We start from the raw sequence: 23591 nt of genomic DNA, 5'->3' as shown, positions 1-23591 counted from the left end.
AAGACCAACTAACCAGCACACTCGCCAAATACCCACCACCCGAACCCACCGACCCGAGCACCGCCGCCATCAACCTCCATCAATGGATCCTCAACTGCGCCAACACCTTAGCCCCACTCAAGAAACCCACCGCCAACCAAGAAAAGAAAAAAACAGCCTGGTTCACAGATGAACTGACCACCTCCAAATGCACCTGCCAGAAACTCAAGAAGAAATGGATCCTCGAGCGCACACCCGACAACCTCAAGGACGCCAACCGTGTGAACACCACCAACGGATCCGACTCGCCAAGCGCGCCCACTTCACAGAACGCCTCAACAACAACGCCCACGACTGCAAAGAACTCTTCTGCATCGTGAAGGAACTCTCCAACCCTAACGTCAACGTCAACGACGTCCCTCCCTCGCAGAAACTCTGCGACGATCTCTCCACCTTCTTCCACCAGAAAATCGCAGCCATCCACGACAGCTTCAACACCGCACCTCCGCCAGACCCCACCCCCGACGACTCCTCCCACGCCTGCCGCCTCACCACCTGCACCCAAGTAGACGACGCCGAAACCCTAACAACCATGAATTCCATCCACTCAGGCTCTCCCACGGACCCGTGCCCACATCACGTATTCAACAAAGCCGACGCCACCATCGCCCCCAAACTCCGCAAGATCATCAACCTCTCCTTCAACACCGCCACCTTCCCGGACAGCTGGAAGCACGCAGAAATCCAACCCCTCCTCAAGAAACCCAAGGCTAACCCCAACGATCTCAAAAACTTCCGACCGATCTCTCTCCTCCCTTTTCCAGCGAAGGTCATCGAGAAGATCGTCAACGCACAGCTCGCCCACTTCCTAGAAGACAACTCCATCCTAGACCCCTCACAATCTGGATTCAGACGAAACCACAGCACTGAGATCGCACTCCTCGCCGCCACAGATGACATCAGACAACAAATGGACAACGGCGAAACCTCAGCCCTCATCCTCCTCGACCTATCAGCCGCTTTCGACACAGTCTGCCACCGCACCCTGCTAACCCGTCTCCACGAGGCCGGCATCCAAGACAAAGCCCTCAACTGGATCTCATCCTTCCTCTCCGACAGAACCCAGAGAGTCCGACTCTCACCCTTCCGCTCCAAAGCCACCAACCTCATCTGCGGCGTCCCCCAAGGCGCCTCTCTTAGCCTAACGCTGTTCAACGTCTACATGGCCCCCCTCGCACAACTGGCCCATCATCACAACCTCAGCATCATCTCCTACGCCGACGACACCCAGCTCGTCCTCTCCCTGACCAAAGATCCGCTCACCGCCAAAACCAACCTCCACGAGGGACTAAAATCCATCGCCGAGTGGATGAGCAACAGCCGCCTGAAGCTCAACTCCGACAAGACGGAAGTCCTCATCCTCGGACGCACCCCCTCGGCCTGGAACGACTCCTGGTGGCCCACCGCCCTCGGACCCCCACCCACCCCAGCCAGCCACGCACGAAACCTCGGCTTCGTCCTCGACTCTGCTCTCACCATGCCCAAACAGATCAACGCCGTCTCCTCTTCTTGTTTCAACACCCTCCGCATGCTCCGCAGGATCTTCAAGTGGATTCCAACAGGAACCAGGAAGACGGTGACTCAAGCCCTCGTCAGTAGCAGACTTGACTACGGCAACGCACTCTACACAGGCATCCCAACGAAAGACATCAAACGACTCCAACGCATCCAGAACGCATCCGCCCGCCTGATCCTCGACATACCCCGCCGATGTCACATCTCACCCCACCTGAAGGACCTCCACTGGCTCCCTGTGGATAAAAGGATCACCTTCAAACTCCTCACCCACGCACACAAGGCACTACACAACACCGGACCCACCTACCTGACTCAACTTCTACGTCCCCACACGTCAACTCCGCTCTGCCAACCTCGCCCTCGCCATCGTCCCCCGAACGAATCCAGTGCAAGACCTCTGGCGGCAGATCCTTCTCCTTCCTCGCCGCCAAGACCTGGAACTCTCTCCCCACCTCACTACGCCAGACCCAGGACCTCCTCACCTTCAGGAGACTCCTCAAGACATGGCTCTTCGAATGCTAGCAGCACCCCCCCCCCAGCGCCTCGAAACCCTGTCGGGTACATAGCGCTTTATAAATTCACTGATTGATTGAGAAGTCACCTTTAACAGTAGCCAAATCCTCCACCTGAGCGAAAACGATGTAGCTCCGCATGTGTTTCAGCAGGGCAGACAACACTCTGGACAACACGTTGGAAAACATAGGCTGGGACATCCCTGATCCGATGGCCACTGTTGTTTGAAAAGACCCATTTGCTAGGAAATGGAGCACTGATAGCACCTTTACTTGAGGGGGGATTCCTGTGGGATGGCGGATTGGTGACATCAGGTCTGGCTCCAACTGGGTACACAGTTCCTGGATTGTGGCACGGTCAAACCTGTAGGTGATGATGAGATGTCGCTCCTCCATTGTGGACAGTTCCACCAGCGGTCGGTACACCATAGGATTCCGCCATCTCCTCACATGTCCCAGCTGACGGTGCCTAGGAAGGACAAAAGCGACCACAGAGTCAAGCAACTCAGAGGTATGTACCTACAGCTACACAGAACACGAAACATAATCCAAAAAGTTGTCTGTATGTGTGTTGAGTCCAGGCCTAGGTATGTGTGATGCAGTTGAAAATGAAGTCATGTGTGCCCCTGAAATGTCGGCTGCCTGACCTCTAAAGTGGGACAATGGGATGTAAGGTAACTGCGCTGGCATTGTACACCGTCGCGATAGGTGGTCGAAGACCGCTGCGCAATGCTGCATTGGTTAACATTGGACCCTATGGGCCCCAGGAGCCAATGACGAAGTGCGCCGGCGGTGATGATACGCACCACCGCGGACGTCACCGCCGCGGACGTGACCACCATTTTCTATCTGTTGAATCACTCGATACCTGATCTTCGACAGGAGAGGACCTATACTGCAAGTGCTGCTGTGACCTCTGTCTGGAAGAGACAATGGCACGTGCGTCTGGGGAAAGGGCCCCTGCCTTCACTGCACAGGAGTTGGAGAAGCTCGTGGACGGGGTCCTCCCCCAGTACACGCTACTCTACGGTCCTCCAGACCAACAGGTGAGTCTACACTCTCACCTGCATGCACTACCACTACAGCCACTAGGACTCGCACCAGCACACCCACCACCACACCCCGCTCACCTGCACTCACCACCCCACTACCATTTACACGTCCCCTGTGTCCTCTCCCAGTGTATCTGCGACGCCCCTTCCCAAAGTACACGAACGTGGGCACACACACACCCAACATCCATCCACCTCACGACAGCCTCCAGAACATGCACCTGCACCCAAATCATCAAAAGTTACACCTCCTACAACCACCTCCTCTTCCTCCACTCCCAGACCCCCTCCAGCTACCCGTCCCAGTGTTCGTCAGAAACTTTTCCTGAGCAACGTTGACCTCTTTCCCACCACCCCCCCTCCAATTCATATGTCCCGTACTAGCACCTCAGCCAAAAAATCTCCGGTACCAGTGGTGCCTGTTAGAGGTATGTGGAGTGCACCGGGCACCAGCGCAGCCAGTGTGACACAGAGCCAAAGCACAGCCAGTCCCCCCCCTGTGCAGCACCAGAAGTTGGACAGTGCCCAACGGGATAGGGGGAAGACTCCAGCCGGCAAAGCCGCTCACAAGGGTCCCAGGGGGAGTGTCGAGTCAGCTGTGACTCCTCCCAAGGTAGGGAAGGGGCAGAAGAAAGCGCCAAAGTCTGGGAAGAGCAGCACGGCGGAGAAGGCCGCCATCATCCCCACTGCCCAGGAGGCCAGCCCTATCGTCATTGGTCAGAAGACCACCGCCAGAGTCAGTGCCCAGGGAGGCAGTCCGATCATCACTGGTCAGGAGACCACCGCCAGAGTCAGTGCCCAGGAGGGCTGTCCGATCGTCACTGGTCAGGAGACCACCGCCAGAGTCAGTGCCCATGAGGGCGGTCCCATCGTCACTGGTCTGGAGACCACCGCCAGAGTCAGTGCCCAGGAGGGCAGTCCCTTTGTCACTGGGTCAGGAGACCACAAGCCAGAATCAGTGCCCAGGAGGGCCCTGGCAGCCACAGGCCCGCTGGGCAATGAGGGACCGCCATGGCAAACACCGCTGCACAGGTCAGAGACAGCAAAGTCAAGCACCGGTGAACAGGGCAAGCACTGCTGAACAGGGCAAAGACCGCCATGCCAAGCACCACTGAACATGTCAGAAACTGCAAAGTCAAGCACCGCTGAACAAGGCAAAGACCGCAGAACAGGGCAAAGACCGCCATGGCAAGCACTGCTGAACAGGGCAAGCACCGCTGAACAGGTCAGAAACTGCAAAGCCAAGCACCGCTGAACAGGGTAAAGACCGCCATGGCAAGCACCGCTGAACAGGGCAAGCACCACTGAACAGGGCAAAGACCGCTCAACAGGGCAAAGACCGCCATGGCAAGCACCGCTGAACAGGGCAAGCACCGCTGAACAGGTCAGAAACTGCAAATTCAAGCACCGCTGACGAGGGCAAATACCGCCATGGCAAGTACCGCTGAACAGGGCAAGCACCGCCAAGTGAAGCACCGGTAGCCCATGTACGGCAAGGGCAGTGACGGAACTGGGACCGTCACGGGAGAGTGATGCACTCTGGGCACCAGTCCCCCTCCAGAACCAGTGGAGAACAGCATCCACTACCTCAGTCCTTGCCAGGATGAAGCACTCTGGGCACCAGTCCCCCTCCAGAACCAGTGGAGAACAGCATCCACTACCTCAGTCCTTAACAGGATGAAGTACTCTGGGCACCAGTCCCCCTCCAGAACCAGTGGAGAGATCCATCCATTACCTCGGTCCTTAACAGGATGAAACACTCTGGGCACCAGTCTCCCTCCAGAACCAGTGGAGAACAGCATCCACTACCTCAGTCCTTGCCAGGATGAAGCACTCTGGGCACCAGTCCCCCTCCAGAACCAGTGGAGACTGTCATCCACTTGAGAGACTGTGGCTTTGCACTCCCCAGGATGGTACAGTGGGCAACCCACCCACTGAAAAGACTTGAGAGACTGTGGCTTTGCACTCCCCAGGATAATGCAGTGGACAAACCACCCACTGAAAAAACTTGTGAGACTGTGGCTTTGCACTCCCCAGGATGGTACAGTGGGCAACCCACCCACTGTAGAAACTTGAGAGACTGTGGCTTTGCACTCCCCAGGATATGGCAGTGGGCAACCCACCCACTGTAGAGAATTGAGAGACTGTGGCTTTGCACTCACCAGGATACATCAATGGGCATGGAGCCCCCTCGTGGATCTGGCGTGGTGATGTCATCCGGCTGAGGTGCCCACCCTTCCCTTCCCCCTGAGGTGCCTGTTGTATTTCGATCTGATGCCCCAGCAGTGTTCTCTCCGTTTCTGGTCAGGTATCTGATGTGGACCTCGCCCATGCATTTTGGGCCCAGTGGTCCACGGACATTGAATGGTGCATACCTGCACTACTAATCGTGATGTATATTTTGTTGCATGTGTATATATATATCTGTATATATTAGCTTACTGTATTTTGATACATTACAATGGTTGAACTCATTTCCTTTTGTCTTTGCATTCTTCCTGGGGGTTTGGGGGTTGTTACTGTGATGTTTGGATATGCATTGGTGTGTGTGTTGTAGTGGGTGAGGGTCGGGGTGGGGGTGGGGGTGTTGCGTGTGTGTGTCCCTGACTTTTGCCTCCCCCCCTCCCCTATGTCGTAGGTGCAGTACTCACTGTTGTCTTCGGCGCCGGCATTGCTGATGATCGTGGAGGAGCAGGAAGACTATCGCAGGGAGTATTTGGAGTTCCGGCTCCATGGTGCCCTCGTTCCTCGTGGAGTGTGTAGAGGTGAGCGCTTTCCCAATGAAATGGCTGTTTCCACCGTGTTTTTATCCACGGTGAATCCACCCCGGGAAAGGTGGCGGATCGGTAGGATGTGATACTGTGGGCGGTACTTTGTGTCCCGTCTGTCTATTGGCGGTGACCGCCGCGCTGCTTGTCTGTACCGCCGTGGCGGTCGGAGTGTTAAAGTGGCTGTCTTTGTTGGCGGTTTCCGCCACGGTCATAATTCCCTTTTTTTTCCGCCGGCCTGTTTGCGGTCTTACCGCAGCTTTAACACCGTCCGCCAGGGTTGTAATGACCCCCATAGTGTTTAAATTGATGAACTAATGATGTTGCACTTGAAACAAAATTAAACCAATGTGTAGAAGTATTAATTATAATGCAGTGTAGTTATGCTGCATTTTTGTGAAGAGAGGATTGTTTTAAGATGGATCTATTTTCCAGGATTCTACTGATTCTGTTCCTGCTCACTCCCACTCTCAATCAATGTTCTACTCCGATTCTTCTCTCCTAGCAGATTCAGTGGAATATTGAGCAATAGGCGTAACTAGCTGTATCTTTAGAGAGTATACAATGTGATATGAAACTATCATTGTGTTCTCTGTGAAATGTTTTGAAGGACACTTTCACTGGATGTTCTGATTGCCACCTTGCTAACACATCAGTGCATTGGTCTTTGTTGGAGAATGTTTCATATTGAGTCTTGCGTAGAAGTCTGTTAGTGTTATGGATTTATTTTAGATGAGGCAAATTGAAATTTGTCTAAAATGTGCTATTGATGGTCATGCTATGCTGAAACTGCAGTTTTTTCTAATTGTTGATGCATGAAATGTGTATAAAAATCCTGGTTTTATGTGGATAGTGGTGACTTGTTTTCCTCACAGAACTCTTTTTGAGCAAGACTTTCATTTTGCCTCACAAGCTTTATCTAAATATTGAGAAACTATTTACTATTGGAAAAATGTTATTAGTGTTCTTTATGGATATGGCAATTAATAATAATTTCTGACTTTTGTATCTCTATATCTGTGTCTTCATGGCAACATGCATTTATCATTGTGTTTTGCCTATTCTGAATTGTGTAATAAAATTGTTTTGTCTTTCATGGATCTAAAACCGAGTTTTTGAGTGGTATCAGTCAATTTTTCTCTACTATGTTAATTTGTTTGGACCTAATGTCAAATAGGTTGGTGACTCCTATTACTAAATCAAGGGTGCTAGACTAAATCACCAGAGGTATATATTGGGGTGACTAAAATATTGGACTTTAGGAAGTTATTGGGGTTGGGGCGCCCACATGTGCCTGTCATATTAAAATGTGTTTTGTGGTATGCAATATTTCATTTGTAATCGGAATCAGAGTACAGTACATTTTAAACAACTTTTAATCTTACAAAAACAATAATCTGAAAGAAAGATGGATTTACAATCTCTTGAGTAATGGTAATGAAAATATGATTTTCAGCACAGGAACAAGCTTTTGAGCATAGTGACATTGTAAATAATATTAATAATAATAATAATAATAATATATACATAGATACATACGTACATACATACATACGTACATACATAAAATTGCCAAATAAATACGGTTTGATTCTGAGATGATGTGTTTATGAACTACCTTGATATGTTTACCTCTCACCAAATAGCACTAAGGACACAGGAGAACAAATAGCAACTATTGAATAGATAAAAGTTGAGCAAAGCTACAAGTGGTAGCTCTGAGCCCTTGAGAAAGAAACTACGCAGAGCTTTTCTGTGTAAATCCTTACTTTTTGATATCAGTCCTGCAGAAAAAGTTTTTTTCAAACATATGTTTTTAATCCATTCAACAAGTGCATCTTCTTTGTGTCACCTCATTCAAATTGTATGTTTGCGTGCCACATTTACAGTGATGTATTGTTATATCCCTTACATCAATACCTATTTTCAAACTGAAGATATAAACCCAATATGGAGATTATTAAATTTGTGACCAATCGTGCTCACTATCTTGTTGCTGTTCTCAAACATACAAACAGAAATCAAAAAATGCCAGTTGCAGAAAAATTCTTTTTGAAAGTCCTAAGGCTGACAGAACTATATGCTTTTGTGTTTTCATAAGGATTATTTGCATTCACAATTGTGTACTCCTAGTGCTTATCATTTAAGTCAATGTCAAATTTGATGATAGATTTGCATTATAGGGAAAATATTAAAACTATATGAAGTCTATTAATCAACTGCATTTTTTAGTACACATAGTCGTGCTACAAAAGTACTACTCAGCCTACTACAAAATGCTATTTCCTAACCTATGTGCAGATAGCTAGATCTAAGCCTCTCTTATCTTTTGTTTGAGGAACTCTCAGTGCAGACTGCTGAGATCGCCACACACATAAGTATTCATTTTATTAGTTAAGGTGGGAAGGACAGGGGTGTGCCTGAAAATTGGAGAACACCTACTTGGAGTGGTTAAGTACGGAGGAGTTTAGGGAGAATTAAGGAGGGCTTGGAGAGGGACATGCACACACCCATTAAAGAGTATGATCTAGGCCTGGGAAAAACCTTAATTACCCCATAGTAATTAGGGCAATTCCACTAATTTTACATTACATCTGTTCATTCAATTATGAGTAATCTGGCAAATAAAATCCTACTGCAGGATCACAGGAACATTACAATTACAGAGTGTGAGTGACTTCTGGCTGTTGTTCTTTGTGTTTGTTGGTTCCATTTGGGGAAAATAGCCATAAATGTTGCCTTATGCTTCTTTTGTAATACTATTCAATCTTGCATACTTTTGCTGTAATTTTGTATAACTATGTCACAGCAAATTACCAAAGTGTGACTACCCCTCGTAAAGTCATTCTATTCACAAACTTACCTTCTAGAGTGACTCCAGCTAAAAAGAATTAAAAACGTAGTAAATGTACTCCAGCACTACACATGGGCAGCCACAAATACTGCAATACACTTTTGTAGAAAATATTGGAGGTAGAGACTTAAAATAAAAGGCCGTAGGGACTAATGTTAAATAAAGTTAACATATTTCAACTTTTGAAATATAAATGCTTTTAATTGAATGTTAAAAACTATATATAAATTAAATATAATTATTAGTTTATTAAAAAATATTCAAAGTACCATTATTTAAATGTGAAACATGGAGTAATCTTTTAAAATATATAAGTTAATTCTATACATAAATTACAATATTTATTACTACATAATAATCGTGCATCAAATATTTAAGGAGGAGTTTCTCTTTCATTTAATTCTTAAGAAAATAATTTTAAAATATGCATAATAATGACATATCTAATTAAAAATTAAATTACTAATGCTGAGCCATTTTTTTATTTCTACATTCGTTACTTCAAAATTTATCCTAAAAATACTTTTACTATTTTTATACTTTAATAAAGTTTTAACGTTTCCCCATACTTTATCATAGAGGCATCTCCACCCTGGTCTCAGAAATCTCCACATAAGTGAAAACACAACTTTATAGTCATAAATCAGCTCCTGAATTCAGAAGATGGAGAAAAGTCAATACTTCATAAACAATTTTCTGCTTGTAGATAGTGAGCAGCCTAAAGCAGTGGTTCTTAACCTTTTGATTTCAGTGGACCCCCACTTATTCATTAATGCAGTCTGGGACCCCCCATCACTCATTGTTTTGAATCCAAGAACCCACAGCAAGTCTTTATTGTAACCAGGGGACTCTGGCCTAAGTAATTTAGATGATTTTAATTACAAACTATGCAAGCGATAAAATATTTTATTTAATTAACAAACAAATACAAAAATATAAAATATAATTTTAATAGGAAGGCTGTAGTTTTTTATACGTTCATTAAGGCCACAAGTCGTCCATAATATTTACTGTTTGATTCTCTTGCACTGTTCCTACAAATCAGTCTGGGGAGACCGACTTTATTTCTTGCCTCCAATTTGAAATTTGTTCACATTTACAAAACATTTTACCATTTTCCATTTTACTTTTTAATTTATATCCTCTATTAATCTGTTAATGTTATTTAACTTTCTAAACGTTCACTCACCCCCTTGAGTTGGTGTCACTGATTGCCAGGGGTCTCTGGAATCTTGAAGTTTTCTGATATCCGCATAAACCCCTGTTTTGTTCAGGGTTTGGAATTCAGAATAGCGTGGTATTTACTGAATGCAATACATACCAAGTGCATTATATGTCTGAGCCTTCATCACAAATTTGGCAGATTAAACCTGCCTGAATTTAACAGGGGAAAAGTGTACGGTATGTACTGTTCCATGCAGATGCTGGTGCAATAAGTATGGTATTTTCCAAAAACTAATGATAGCTGTTATTTGACACCCCAATAAATAATTAAACCTATTGGCACGTGCGATAAATAGCACTTTCATTCCGACTAACTCTGAATCAGTGTAAGAGTACACTTACATATATAAATTTACTCAAATGCAATTTTACATTTGCAAATAGGTCCCTCGGTTTCCTTGTGCTGTTGCAAGGTGCAACTCTCTTGTGCTCAATGCCCTAGTGAGTGTGTAGAATATATTTAATAGTGTCTTTAAAAAATATATTATTAACCTTATACTTATGGGGCTAAATCATCTAGCCTCAAATGTTATTGTGTATGAAATGGGGTTATTAGTTGAGGAGGATGAGAGCCCCACTCAAGAAATAAACACAATCTTGTCAGGGTGAACCACAAAAGTTACTAAATCCACCTGTGCTTTACCCTCTGGTAGCTTGGCACAAAAGCAGACATACTTAATATAGAGCAACGAGTAAAGTATTTATGCAACACTCAATCAATAATAAAGTGAAAAAATACAAAACAAGAGAAATCACAAAAACAATTCAGGAAAATAGAGCAAATATTAATCAATGAAATTACACCATAATGACAAAATTCAATCAGGAGTATTAGAGGTATGATTTTTTAGAGTTTCAGGTAAAAATAGCACCAAGGAGCACAAAGTGCCACCCATGATTATCTGGTTGCACTGGACTAGGTCAAAGTCACAAAGTCAAACATTCAAGTTGACCACAATGGAGCACAAGTTGGATACAGGGAACAGGTTTGTCCTGCTAACAAATCTACCTTTCCAAAGTCCAAATCCAAATGAGGAGCCTCGGCTGGAGCTTCACCTTAGTGGGGGCCCCAATGAGGTTGATTGTGGCACGAGAAACATTGGTGCTAGAGTTTCACATTGGACGTTGATGTGGGCAGTTGATGTTTTGCAAAAAGAGTAGGTTTCCTTTGGAACTTCAGGATGGCAGGAGTCGCTGCGACCACTACTGATGTAGTTCGCCCACTCACAGTGACAAAGAGCCCCAAAGTTCACCCCAACAAAGGCTAGCAGCACAACTCAGGTGGGTCCAGTTGGTGTTGGTCAGCTGGCCAGTTAGAGGGAACACCTCTGGTAGCTTGTTGTGTTGTGTCACTGTAGCTCAAACAGGAGTGCAGCCAATTGACACTGGGAGTCACTTCTCGGGATCCTGGCTTCAAGGCAAGCAGGTCTAGCCTTACTTCTTCTGACAGCAGGGCAGTCCTTTTTTTCTGAAGTCTAGGAGTGTTCTGATGAGAGGTTCTAAAGGTGTCATATCCATACAGACTGTGAGCAGTTGTGAGGTGGCAAGCGCTTGCCTTTTCCCAAAATCATTCTGGTCAACATTTCACATTCCCCTGGATTTAACACCAAACCGTCAAGAGTGGCAAGGGCAAGCCTGGTATCAGGTTCCTTTGTGTGTGCTGCAGATAGGGTCCTGGGCAGCGGGGCTGATGGCGGTCTTCTCCACCGTGCTGATCTCCAGACTTCCCGGGTTTCTTGTGCCCCTTCCCCACCTTGGAAGGTGTCGCAGCTGACTCCATACTCCCGCCTGTACCCCTGGGAGCGGCTTTGGTGGCTGTTGTCTTCCCCCTCTCCCGCCAGGCACTGGCCAACTTTTGATGCTTGACAGGTGGGGGACTGTCCGTGCTGTGGCTCCTTGCCACACTGGCTGCCCTGCTGCCTGGTGCACTACAGAATCTGGTGACTACTGGCACCACTGGTCCCGCCGCTGTTGTGGCTGAGGTGCTAGGTTGGGACCTGGAGAGTCGGGCCCTAGGAGACTGACGGGGTGGGGGAGGTGAGGAAAGAGGTCAAGGGTGGACAGGAAAAGTTTCTTAGGAACACTGGGACGGGTAGCTGGAGGGGGTTTGGGAGTGGAGGAAGAGGTTGTGGTTTTAGGAGGTGTACGTTTGGTGACTTTGGGTGAAGGTGCATGCGCTGGAGGCTGTCGTGAGGTGGATGGCTGTTGGGTGGGTGTGTGGCTGTGTTTGTGTACCTTGGGAGGTGGCATCACAGACACACTGGGAAAGGACACAGGGGATGTGTGAATGGTAGTGGGGGTGGTGACTGCACAAGAGCGGGGTGTGGTGGTGGGTGTGCTGGTGATGGAAGTAGTGGCTGTAGATGTAGTGCATGCAGGTGTGAGTGGAGACAAGACTGGGAGGGAGGAGGGAGATGAGGAGGAGGGGGACACAGTGGAGGCAGTGGATGTTGCAATGTCTGCATGTGTGTGATGCTTGCGTGAGTGCCTGTGGGATGTGTGGTGCTTATGTTTGCCTGAGCTTCCTTTGTGTGTTAAGGTGTGTGCATTCTGGTCTGATGATGTGCTTGGGGTAGGCTGAGGTACAGGGGATTGGGTCTGGGTGGAGGAAGTTGGAGGGGGTAGGCTAGAGACAGGGACAATGGCTGCCATCAGTGCTGAGGCCAGAGTCTGAAAAACTCGCAGAAGGGCTGCCTGGCCAGAATGAATGCCCTCAAGGAATGCATTGGTTTGTTGCAACTGCCTCTCTACACCCCGGATGGCATTCAAAATGGTAGACTGCCCAACAGTGAGGGACCTGAGGAGGTCAATGGCCTCCTCACTGAGGGCAGCATGGGTGACTGGGGCAGGGGCTGAGGTGCCTGGGGCGAAGGAGATGCCCACCCTCCTGGGTGAGCGGGCATGGGGCAAAGGCTGAGGGGCTGCTGGGAGGGCGGTGCTGGAGGGGGGGGGTGGTGGCTGTACCTGTAGATGTGGGGGTCACAGATGGGGCCGCCACCACAAGGGAGCTCCCATCAGAGGACGAGTCCGTATCACTGGTGTCAGCTCCTGTCCCCGCCCTGGAGCTCCCCTCGCCCTCTGTCCCACTGGTGTCTTCAGACTCCGTTGTGTCGTCCTCCAGGGCCATGTGGGATGCAGCTCCCTCCTGCTCCGGTGCCACTGCTCCTCCGCCTGATGATGCTAATGCACACATGTACAGGGAGACCACAAAAAGGGGGGGGAAGACAGAAGAAAGACATGTTGAATGCATGCATTCCTGCTACCGTTGGCGGACACGACAGACACAGAAGCCCCCTGCACTACGCCGCGCACTTGGGGTCCACTATTCAATCCCTGGGACATGACCTACAAGGCTATGGCTGATATCTGCACACATGGATGTCACAGGAGCCTGACTAGGTGTAGTTGGCACTGTACCCAGGTGGGGTGGGGTGCCAGAGGGTCTGCCTGAAAAAGGGGACTTAACTAGCACACTCGCCCTGGCCTAGGGAAACCCACAGCCCACCTCCCCCACCCAGACACCTCCACTGCACGCTGAATCAGCAGAATGAGTGTGTACTCACCCCCTTGTTGCTGCTGTGATGCCCTCAAGCGCCCACCCAACTCTGGGTACGCCACCGCCAGGATCCTGAACATAAGGGGGGTCATGGTGCGATGGGCACCCCTCCCACGTTGGGAGGCCATCCCCAGCTGGGCCTCCGCCGTCTTGTTGCTCCAGAGGCAAATGTCCTCCCATCTTTTACAGCAGTGGGTGCTCCATCTGTGATAGACCCCCAGGGTCCGGACGTCCTTTGTGATGGCACGCCAAATATCCTTCTTCTGGTGGGCGCTGACCTACATGAATTGTACAGGGGAAAAAGAGAAGTTATTACCAACTGCACCGTCACAGTCATTGGCTCGCATCCGTATCCTTGCCATGTTGCACATGCACTCACCGTCGTTTCATGCACGCATCATTCTCCCCACCCCTATCTTTCATCTGCACCACTCCACACAGGCATTGCCCACACAGCATGCTCACAGTGAACTTACCTGTTTATCTGGAGGACCGTTGAGTAGCGTGTACTGGGGGAGGACCTCATCCACGAGTTTCTCCAACTCCTCCGTGCTGAAGGCAGGGGCCCTTTCCCCAGACCCATGAGCCATTGTCTCTTCCAGACTGAGGTCACAGCAGCACTTGCAGTGTAGGTCGAAGATCAGGTATCGAGTGATTGAACAGATAGAAAATGTCAGTCTCGTCCGTGGCGGTACATACCGCCACCGCCGGCGTACATCGTCATTGGCTCCTGGGACCCATAGGGTCCAATGTTAACCAATGCAGAATTGCGCTGCAGTCTTCGACCGCCTACCGTGATGGTGTACAACGCCAGCGCAGTTACCTCACATCCCATTGTCCCACTTTACAGGTCAGGCAGCCGCCATTTCAGGGGCCCACATGGCTTTATTTTTAACTGCGTCACACATACCTAGGCCTTGCCTCAACACTCATACAGGCAAAATTCGGGTTATGAATGGTTTTCTGAGTAAGCTGTGTTTACGTACCTCTGGGTTGGTTGACTCTGTGTTCGCTGTGGTCCTTCATAGGCACCGTCCGCTGGGACATGTGAGGAGATGGCAGCATCTTCCGGTGTACAGACCGCTGGTGGACCTATCGACAATGGAGGAAAGACATGTAATCATCACCTACAGGCTTGATCGTGCCACAATCCTGTAACTGTGTGCCCAGTTGGAGCCAGACCTGATGTCAGCTATCCGCCATCCCACAGGAATCCCCCCTCAAGTGCAGGTGCTGTCAGTACTCCATTTCCTTGGAAGTGGGTCTTTTCAAACTACAGTGGCCATAGCATCAGGGATGTCCCAGCGTGTGTTTTCCAACGTGTTGTCCAAAGTGTTGTCTGCCCTGCTGAAACACATGCGGAGCTACATCGTTTTCCCTCAGGTCGAGGATTTGCCTACTGTGAAAGGTGACTTCTATGCCCTGGGACATATCCCCAACATCATAGGTGCCATTGATGGGACACATGTGGCCTTGGTCCCCCCCACCGCAGGAGTTAACAGGTGTACAGAAACCGGAAGAGTTACCATTCGATGAATGTGCAGATGGTGTGTTTGGCAGACCAGTACATCTCCCATGTTAATGCCATATTCCCTGGCTCAGTGCATGACGCTTACATCCTGTGGAATAGCAGCATCCCTTATATGATGGGGCAACTCCAGAGGCACAGTGTATTATGTGAGCACCTGGAACCAAGTCAGTGGGAATAGTTGTCTGGGACTGGGGATATCCCTACAGGTTAGTGTGTGTCCCTCGCCATTTGCAGGTGATTCTGGTTACCCCAACCTGTCATGGCTACTGACCCCAGTGAGGAATCCCAGGACAAGGGCAGAGGAATGCTACAATGAGGCACATGGGTGAACTAGGAGGATTATAGAGTGGACCTTCGGCCTCCTGAAGGCCAGGTTCCGGTGCCTCCACATGACAGGTGGTTCCCTGTTCTACTCACCAAAGAAGGTGTGCCAGATCATCGTGGTCTGCTGTATGCTTCACAACTTAGCTTTGCGACGACAGGTGCCTTTTCTGCAGGATGATGGTCCAGATGGAGGTGTTGTGGCAGCTGCAGAGCCTGTGGACAGCGAAGACGAGGAAGCAGAAGAAGAGGACATTGACTCTGTGATACTGCAATACTTCCAGTGAGACACAGGTAAGAAGACAAAACTGCCTACTACATGTACTTTAACACTACTACCTCTCTACTGTCTGTCCTTTTCACCCAGTGTATGGTCACTGAGTTGTCACTTTCCCTTATGATTTCACAGATGTAGGTCCCACTGTGTGACATCTGCTTTGTTTCCACATGGACTAGAGCTATGTGACATAGGTATGTTGACATTACAATTGAAAGAGCATTTTGTCACTGTAATTGCTAATACACTATTTCGAAATCACAGACAGACTCCAGATTGTTTGGTGATTTAAGGGTGTTTATTTAAGTGCTCAATATTGGAGGGTGTTGTAAAATGGTGAGGGGTGATGGTGGAGGAATGCCCATGGCAAAGTCCAGTCTATTAGTCTCACAGGTGCATTGCCCAAAAGGGCATAGGAAGTTGAGCTGGGGCAGTTTGAGGATGGACAGGGTGACAAGGTGGGACAAATGGATCACATTCAGGGCAGACTCATTTCTTGGTGGGGGTCTTGGCATTGTTCTCTGTCTTTGTCCTGGATCTCATGGACCGTTTGCGGGATGGTTCTCCCTCTGCAGGGGTGAGGTGCTGGTGTGATGGTCCTGTGGCGGTGCCTCCTGTCCACTAGCACCGGCGGAGGTGGTGGGCAGTTCATCATCCAGGCTGGTGTCAGGGGCCCCTTGTTGTGCCACAGTGTCCCTCCTGGTGTTGAGGACTTCCTTCAGCACCCCTACGATGGTGCCCAGGGTGGAATTGATGGATCTGAGTTCCTCCCTGAACCCTAAATACTGTTTCTCCTGCACCCGCTGGGTCTCCTGAAACTTGGCCAGTACTGTTGCCATCTTCTCTTGGGAATCATGGTATGCTCCCATGATGTTGGAGAGGGCCTCATGGACAGTGGGTTCCCTGGGCCTGTCCTCCCCCTGTCGCACAGCAGCCCTCCCAGTTTCCCTGGGCCTTTGTCCCCTGAATGATGTGCCCACTGCCCCCAGGTCCCTGTTGTTGTTGGGGTGGTGGGTTAGCCTGGGTTCCCTGTAGTGGTGGACACACTGCTGATTGACTTGTCCTGGAGACAGAGGTATGGGCCCCCCAAATGTGATTGTCCATAGTTGCTAGAAACATCAGCCATTGTCATAAACATTAGGAGGTACACAGCACTAATGTCATACCCATGCTGCATATGTCAGGGTCCACCCTATGCCTGGGTCACAATAGCTCCAATGACACCATGCAACATCCCAAATGTCGTACTGCTCAGACAACAGCATTGAGGGGGAGGACATATGTAACTGGTTACAGAAATACACCTGCACAGTCAGAGGAGGAAATGGAACACTGCTAGGACCATCAGTGCAATGCAATGTAGCACACATTTCCCAACATCAACAGTACACATTACCAATGCTGACATCCGTATCGTGCCATACCAATGCTATACATAGTACATGCTAGATCTCAGCAAAATATAGGTGGATGTGAAAGATCAGAGGCTGGGGCAGTTCCAGATTGTTAAGTGTAGTGCCAGTGCCATCAGAACACCCACAGCCAGTAAAAGGCCTCACCATGAGAATGGAAGTAGACGGAGGGTTGAGTAGGACAAGAAGGTGGCAATTCACAATTTGGCCAGAACCAACACCTAGAGGATGTGATGCTGACAAGTCCACAAACTGACCACAATACATGTGACATGCAGGTGGGGCATAGGCCTGGGAGAATGCTAATATGAAAGACTGGAACAGTGAACAGGAACCCAGATCACAATGTGAAAATAATCGGAAGGCAGGCACGTCTCATTACAAATCCGACAACACAGACACACTAATTGTACCATCTCTCATTGCAGAGGGTGATGGCTCTCCTGTGAATATGCCTGTCCAGGACTACCCTGATGACATGGATGACGAGCTGACAAACATCAGCCAGCAGACCCTCCAAGATGTCCTTGGAATCCTCCAGACCCCACCTTGAGTCACAAGGAGGAGCACAGAACTAGTAGCCATCACAGCGGACCCGCCCACCACCCCAATTGTACGACCTGCCAGCTCCAACACAGCTGAGGACTCTGACGACCCTGGCACCAGCTTTGAGTGAACTGTAGTTAGAGTACAGTGGGATCTGGCCAAGGAGGTGCGGGTGGGGATGCAAACTATGGCAGCCAGCCTAAAAGGGGTGCATTTGTGCATGATGTCAACTGAAGAACAGGCAGCAGCCAATCAACGGTGATCAACAATCTTGCAGGAACTTGAAAAAACGTTGAAGGAAATCAGCACAGCTGTAATAGAGTTGACCCAACACCTATAACAACAATCCTGTCAACGCGTGCACAAATGCAATATTGAATCCCTCAGGGCCGAACTGGATACCTACCACAGTGATGTGGCTGCTATTCTTAAGAACCAGCAGCTCCTCCTTGCTGCAGTACTGCCCTTAATAGCTCCGCAATTGGCAGCTACTGGGATGTCTGACTCCACGTCTTCAAACACTGAGGTGTGTGTTGCCTCTTCACAACCACCACCACCAAAGGCATTGAAAACATACATCACAAATTAACCACACTTTGGGATCCATAGTAACCATGAGTGGTGGGTGCAATGGATGGCAGAATTTTAGCAAAGTAGCTTTGGTGTAGCTGCCAACGTAACAGCTCAGTTAGGATTTGGTTGCAGCATGGGACACAAAAGCTAATACAGAAGAGACCATGTTCACTCATGCTAAGGCCCTGATCTCCAAGCATTTGACACATACTGTAAAGGGTTACCTAAATATTTATTAAACAGTAAAAACAGAAGCTAAAACCAGGGGAAACACCTTACCTAACTAAACTATTCTAACTACACATTACCCACAACTGGCCCTAACTAACCTAAGCTAAACTTACTCATCACATTTAACAAAACGATCTAAACATCAACCCCCCACCCTCTTTTATAAGACGGGACACATGGAGGACAACATATACTAACCTAAACACGTACTTTCTTATGCTAAACAAATATATATTTTTTTGTAATTTTGTTTTTTATATATTTTTTTTTTTAAACACCAAAACCCCAACATCATCAGCACACATAATAAAAAACAGATATAAAAAGAATCATACCCCCACCCACTACTACTAACTAACGTACCAGCCTATACTAACCTAAGACCCTAAACCCACTAATTAAAAGAAGCAGGAAAGAGGAGGGAGGGGAGGGAATCATGCCTGAGGGTATATTGTCTACAAGTTGGCCCTCCGTAGGGTCTTTTTTGTTTGGCACGCACCCTCCGATTGACTTGTGCCACCTCCTCCTGCAGCCTGGTCATTTTCCGCAACATATGGACCAAGTTCCGTTGCGTCTGTAGAAAAGCTGCTGGGTCTATGACTGCAGCAGGGGTGGTCTGGGTGCCAGTGGAGGAAGTATGTGCCCTTGTCGGTGCCATGTCTAGAGGTGGAGGTGCAGGTGGTGCTGTGACCGGTCCTGGAGCAGTGGATGTTGACGGTCCAGCAAAGGTGCCTGTTAATGTTGGTGCCACCTGGGTGGTAGTGGTGGTGGTGGTGGGGGTGGCTCTGGTGGTGGACACGGAAGGACCCCTTTGGGCAAATGCCCTCCACACTCCGGAGGCTCTTTCATGGTGATAACGCCTTGCCATGTTGTGGAACCCCGACTCCACATCCAGAATGTGGCGGTAGCGCATCGCCCTGTGCTGAAATTCCCGAATCTGGATGTTATTCATATTGGCAGGTGTTAAAACAAATATAAAACCAAACATTAGGTACTTCATTGTGTGATATGGTTCCAGAAGTAAATCAGACAATACATCTAATGTACCAGAAACAGGCCATATCATCATACAGATCACTGATTGTCCCTGAGGAAGTACATGCCAATGCAGCCTACACATGTCCTATCATCAAACAGCACAGCAATACTCTAAAAGATGGGTAGCAACTTGAATGACTTTGGCATCATTGTTCAGCCATTTGTCAGGTAAAAGTAATGCTGCAAGTCCTGCACCACTGACCAACTAATTACTATGTTCTTGATGACAATCAAGGGCCACAAGATCTCCGAGTTGTAAATGGAATTGCCAGGATAGAATCCAGTTGCTAATCGTGAGTGGGTATCCTAGGTTTGGACAAGTGACTTACAGATTTACATTTCTGTGTACGAAACTTGGCTCATCAGTCCTAGGTACATTTTTCACAACCCTACGCCTGTGCCTGAGGGGGTGGGGAGCAGGCAACAAATACATTCAAACAACAAGGACGCTTTGGACAGCTGTGCATGGGTTTGGGCAGCCCACCACAGGTAAGGAGGAAGTCCAACTAGGATAAAGCCAAACCTTGGACAATCCCATCCAAATTTATGTTTGGAAATGCAGACCATTGTCAACATCATTTCCTACCAGTAACACATGACTTACAACAACCAGATAGATGCAAGCACACATCTGGCCATGAGCTGCATGCACACCTAGGACATTGTACTCAAGTGCCTCATACTGGTAGCACAACATGTGGAGTTACATGCTGCTAGGAAGTCAAACATACAGTCAAACATGTTCATTAGTGAATAGGGAAGCTCAAGTCTGTGGGTAAGACTTTGGCATTCCTATTCTGTGAGAATCAGGGTCGGACTTGCTGACTAAATCACAAATATGGTTCTCTGCTACATTTTCTGATTTTATGTTTTATCCACAAAAGTCATCCCTATTCACATGGTCGTGCCTACAGGACTGACCTACAATCCCTTAATTATGACAATACGCTAATGATTGGCCAACTCAAAAATGGGGAAAAAATGATACTCCACTCAAGGAACATATCCGATCATAGACCAGCGCATCACACCTTGCTATGTGTCCAAGACACAGGAGTCAATCACACATCATCAGCAAACAGAACACGGAACAGAAATATCAACACTTACTGGAGATGTCAGGGTCCGCAAATCGAGCCACATCTCCGATAGTGTAGGGGGCAGGTCCACCTGTAAGGCATGGAAGCGAGAAATGTGCTCAATGTCTGTGCACTGCACAACACTTCTAAATACAAATACTATGTGTAATATTAACTCAGAAAGTCAAGCCTCTCAGACATGATGATACTGCATCCGACTTACCACTGCAAACATGTAGAGACCCGGGGACTCCAGTGAGTGATACACACATATCTGCACACATGCAGTGGCCCTAACTATCATGTGGTGGCAAACATGCTCCTTCATTAGTTAGCAGACTAATTCATGGAGTGTATTCCTCTCATCATGTGAATCCATGAGAGACATGCCAAGCCACTTTCCGGGAGGACTGCAATACCAGTCACCCAGCTATTGTAACTAAGACCAATTTAAAACACACAGGTACAATGTACAGAGGGCCAGGGACAGTTGTTAGCTCTCAATTTGTATCGTTTTCTTCATTTGATGTGCCACAGCTATGGTAAGTTGACCCAACCAAAGAGATATGAACCTGTGTGCATACCTTTTGGCATCCATCCCTAATTTAAATGTGACACTACAAAGTCCAAATATCAGTCTAAGATGTTACCTGAGGTCAGCTATAACTTGTTATATGTGTGTCAGAATCCAGTTCAGACATATATCCCAAAACATTGAGGAACACAATATTTCCTGTAAAAATCTGGATTTAAAACATGTGTTTGCTGATACACTCACAGACCATGCATGAAACATATGTTAGAGCCACAGTAGCATCATCAATTGACGTGAAGGCAGCACTAATTTACAGGCTCCTGTTGTCTTTTTTATGTTAGTCTAGCTGTTGCGTCAACAAATGACAGTAATATGTAGGAATTATTGTATATCTCACAGGCAGCTGTGGCTCATATTTATACATTTTTTGTGCCGCATTTGTGCTGCTTTTTGATGCAAAAGCAGCGCTAACTTACAAAATGCAATTGTATTTTGCAAGTTTGCAACGCTTTTGCTTCATAAAATGATGCAAATGCAGTGCTAATAAACTAGCAATATATGCATGTATGTTTAACTTGCATTCTACATGTTCAAAAACATTGTCTGAAGCATTTGAACAAATCAGCTACTGTCACTATAGAGCATTTAAATGTGCACATTACTCTGATTTGTACTCACCAACAGGGCCACCAATCACAACCCCCAGGTGGTCCAGCAGGTCTTGCTCCCGGGCAACCTTGTCAGCCCAACGGTGTTTCAGCTGGTGGCCATTGCACAGTGTGTTGTAGATCCGCTGTAGATGGTACAGGACCTTTGCCCACGGAGCCTCCTTGCCTCTGTGTGATAGCCGTGTATCACACGACCACCTGCTTCAATCATTAACGGTAGGAAGTGGCACACCAGCCAAATAAAGCCACTCAGCTTCTCCTCTCCCATCCTGCCAAGAGGAGGCCTTCCCAACATGCTTGCACGAAAAAAAGGGAATAAAGGGGCACAGAGGAGAATCGAGGGAAAGTAGGACAGAGAAATGCAAAAAAAATAACAGAACACAGCCCAACTATCCCCACTAACACTACCCACAACAGACTCTCAACAGTACAAAGACAAAAGTAAACACCAGAGATGACCGAAAAAACACTAACACAGGATACCACAGACACTTAGGAAACACAAAAAGACAATGTAAAGACAAAGACAAATTCACAAAATGCACAGAGAGACAAGTCAAAACACAGCCACACAGTCAGGAAATATCACAGACTGCAAAGTGAAAGTGAAAGTACACCCACTGTACCAATTCTGTAAACAGGATATCCTATTACATCACTTCCTGCCTCAAATGCAGTGCGTTTTTAATCTTATGCGTCAAAATATTATAACGCTTACAGTCTGTGCGTCATTTTTTTTTACCCACATGCTTAGAAATAACCCCGCATTCATATTTTGAAATATGTTTCATACTTAACCAATTTCAGGGGGTACAGTTTGGGAATTACCGCTCAGGGCCAATGGATGTTTCATGGCAATGAGTGTCATATTTCGAAGCATATACGTCATTTTTTGATGCATGTACATCTTTTTTTACGCATATGCGTCAACATTTCTGTCTTTAACTGGGTGTGGGTCATTTCTCATTTGTAATAGTACATGACAAGTGTGACAATACAGAGATAGGCTGATTCCACCAACATTGTGCATTCCGGTGTATGGGCACATGTGACAGATCATACTACTGCGGACCATGATCCTCTACTTCTTGTACCAGATTTGCACTCTTCACTAACGCAATAGATGGCCAAACGTGTGGAATACAATTAGGTATTACCCAGTTTGGGCATGTTTTGCGTCAAGAGAGGATAGCAAGGTGACACAACTCAATACAGTAACTCAATGCCTATGGGTCAATGTGTGTGATTTGGCTCTTACTATTGTAGTTGTCCCACTGTGTGAACATCACAAGACGCATTTTTGCAAATCTGCTTGTATGCATGTGGAGTCAATGTGTCCAACCCTCAGATGCTATTCAGTGTGGAAATGAGAGACAAAATGTGTTTGTCATACATGTAGTAACAACTGCTATGTGCACTTCCTAGGATTTTTTTAACATAAGCACCACCAATGACAAAGCATGCACAGGACAGATAGCAGACGGTTGATCATGGCAATGTTCCAAAACTAAGCCATCACATGTCCTGCAATGTTGGATACTACTTCCTAGGCACTTGTTTGTTTACTCCCCATGAGTCAGGCATGGGATAATGCTATGTAGGTACAGTGTTTGTGACACCGAGCCCCAAATACAATCCACAAATGTCATGTCGTGCCACAGTTGGAGTCACATAAATAAGCCATGTCTCTCCTGTGGCAGTGGAGGTCCAGCAGACCAAGCTGCACGTGTTCAAATATTTCCAGTGGTAAAATACACAAAGGTGTTTGTTTCAAATGTGTGGGCCAATGTTTAGCCTGTATCATTATTGGGGTCCATGTTGTCACAGTTATGTGCAGGTCTTTGTCATGAGTCTGTG

This window comes from Pleurodeles waltl, chromosome 3_1 (assembly GCF_031143425.1).
Source record: "Pleurodeles waltl isolate 20211129_DDA chromosome 3_1, aPleWal1.hap1.20221129, whole genome shotgun sequence".
In the NCBI taxonomy this organism is placed as follows: Eukaryota; Metazoa; Chordata; class Amphibia; order Caudata; family Salamandridae; genus Pleurodeles; species Pleurodeles waltl.
This window is presented reverse-complemented; position numbering follows the sequence as displayed.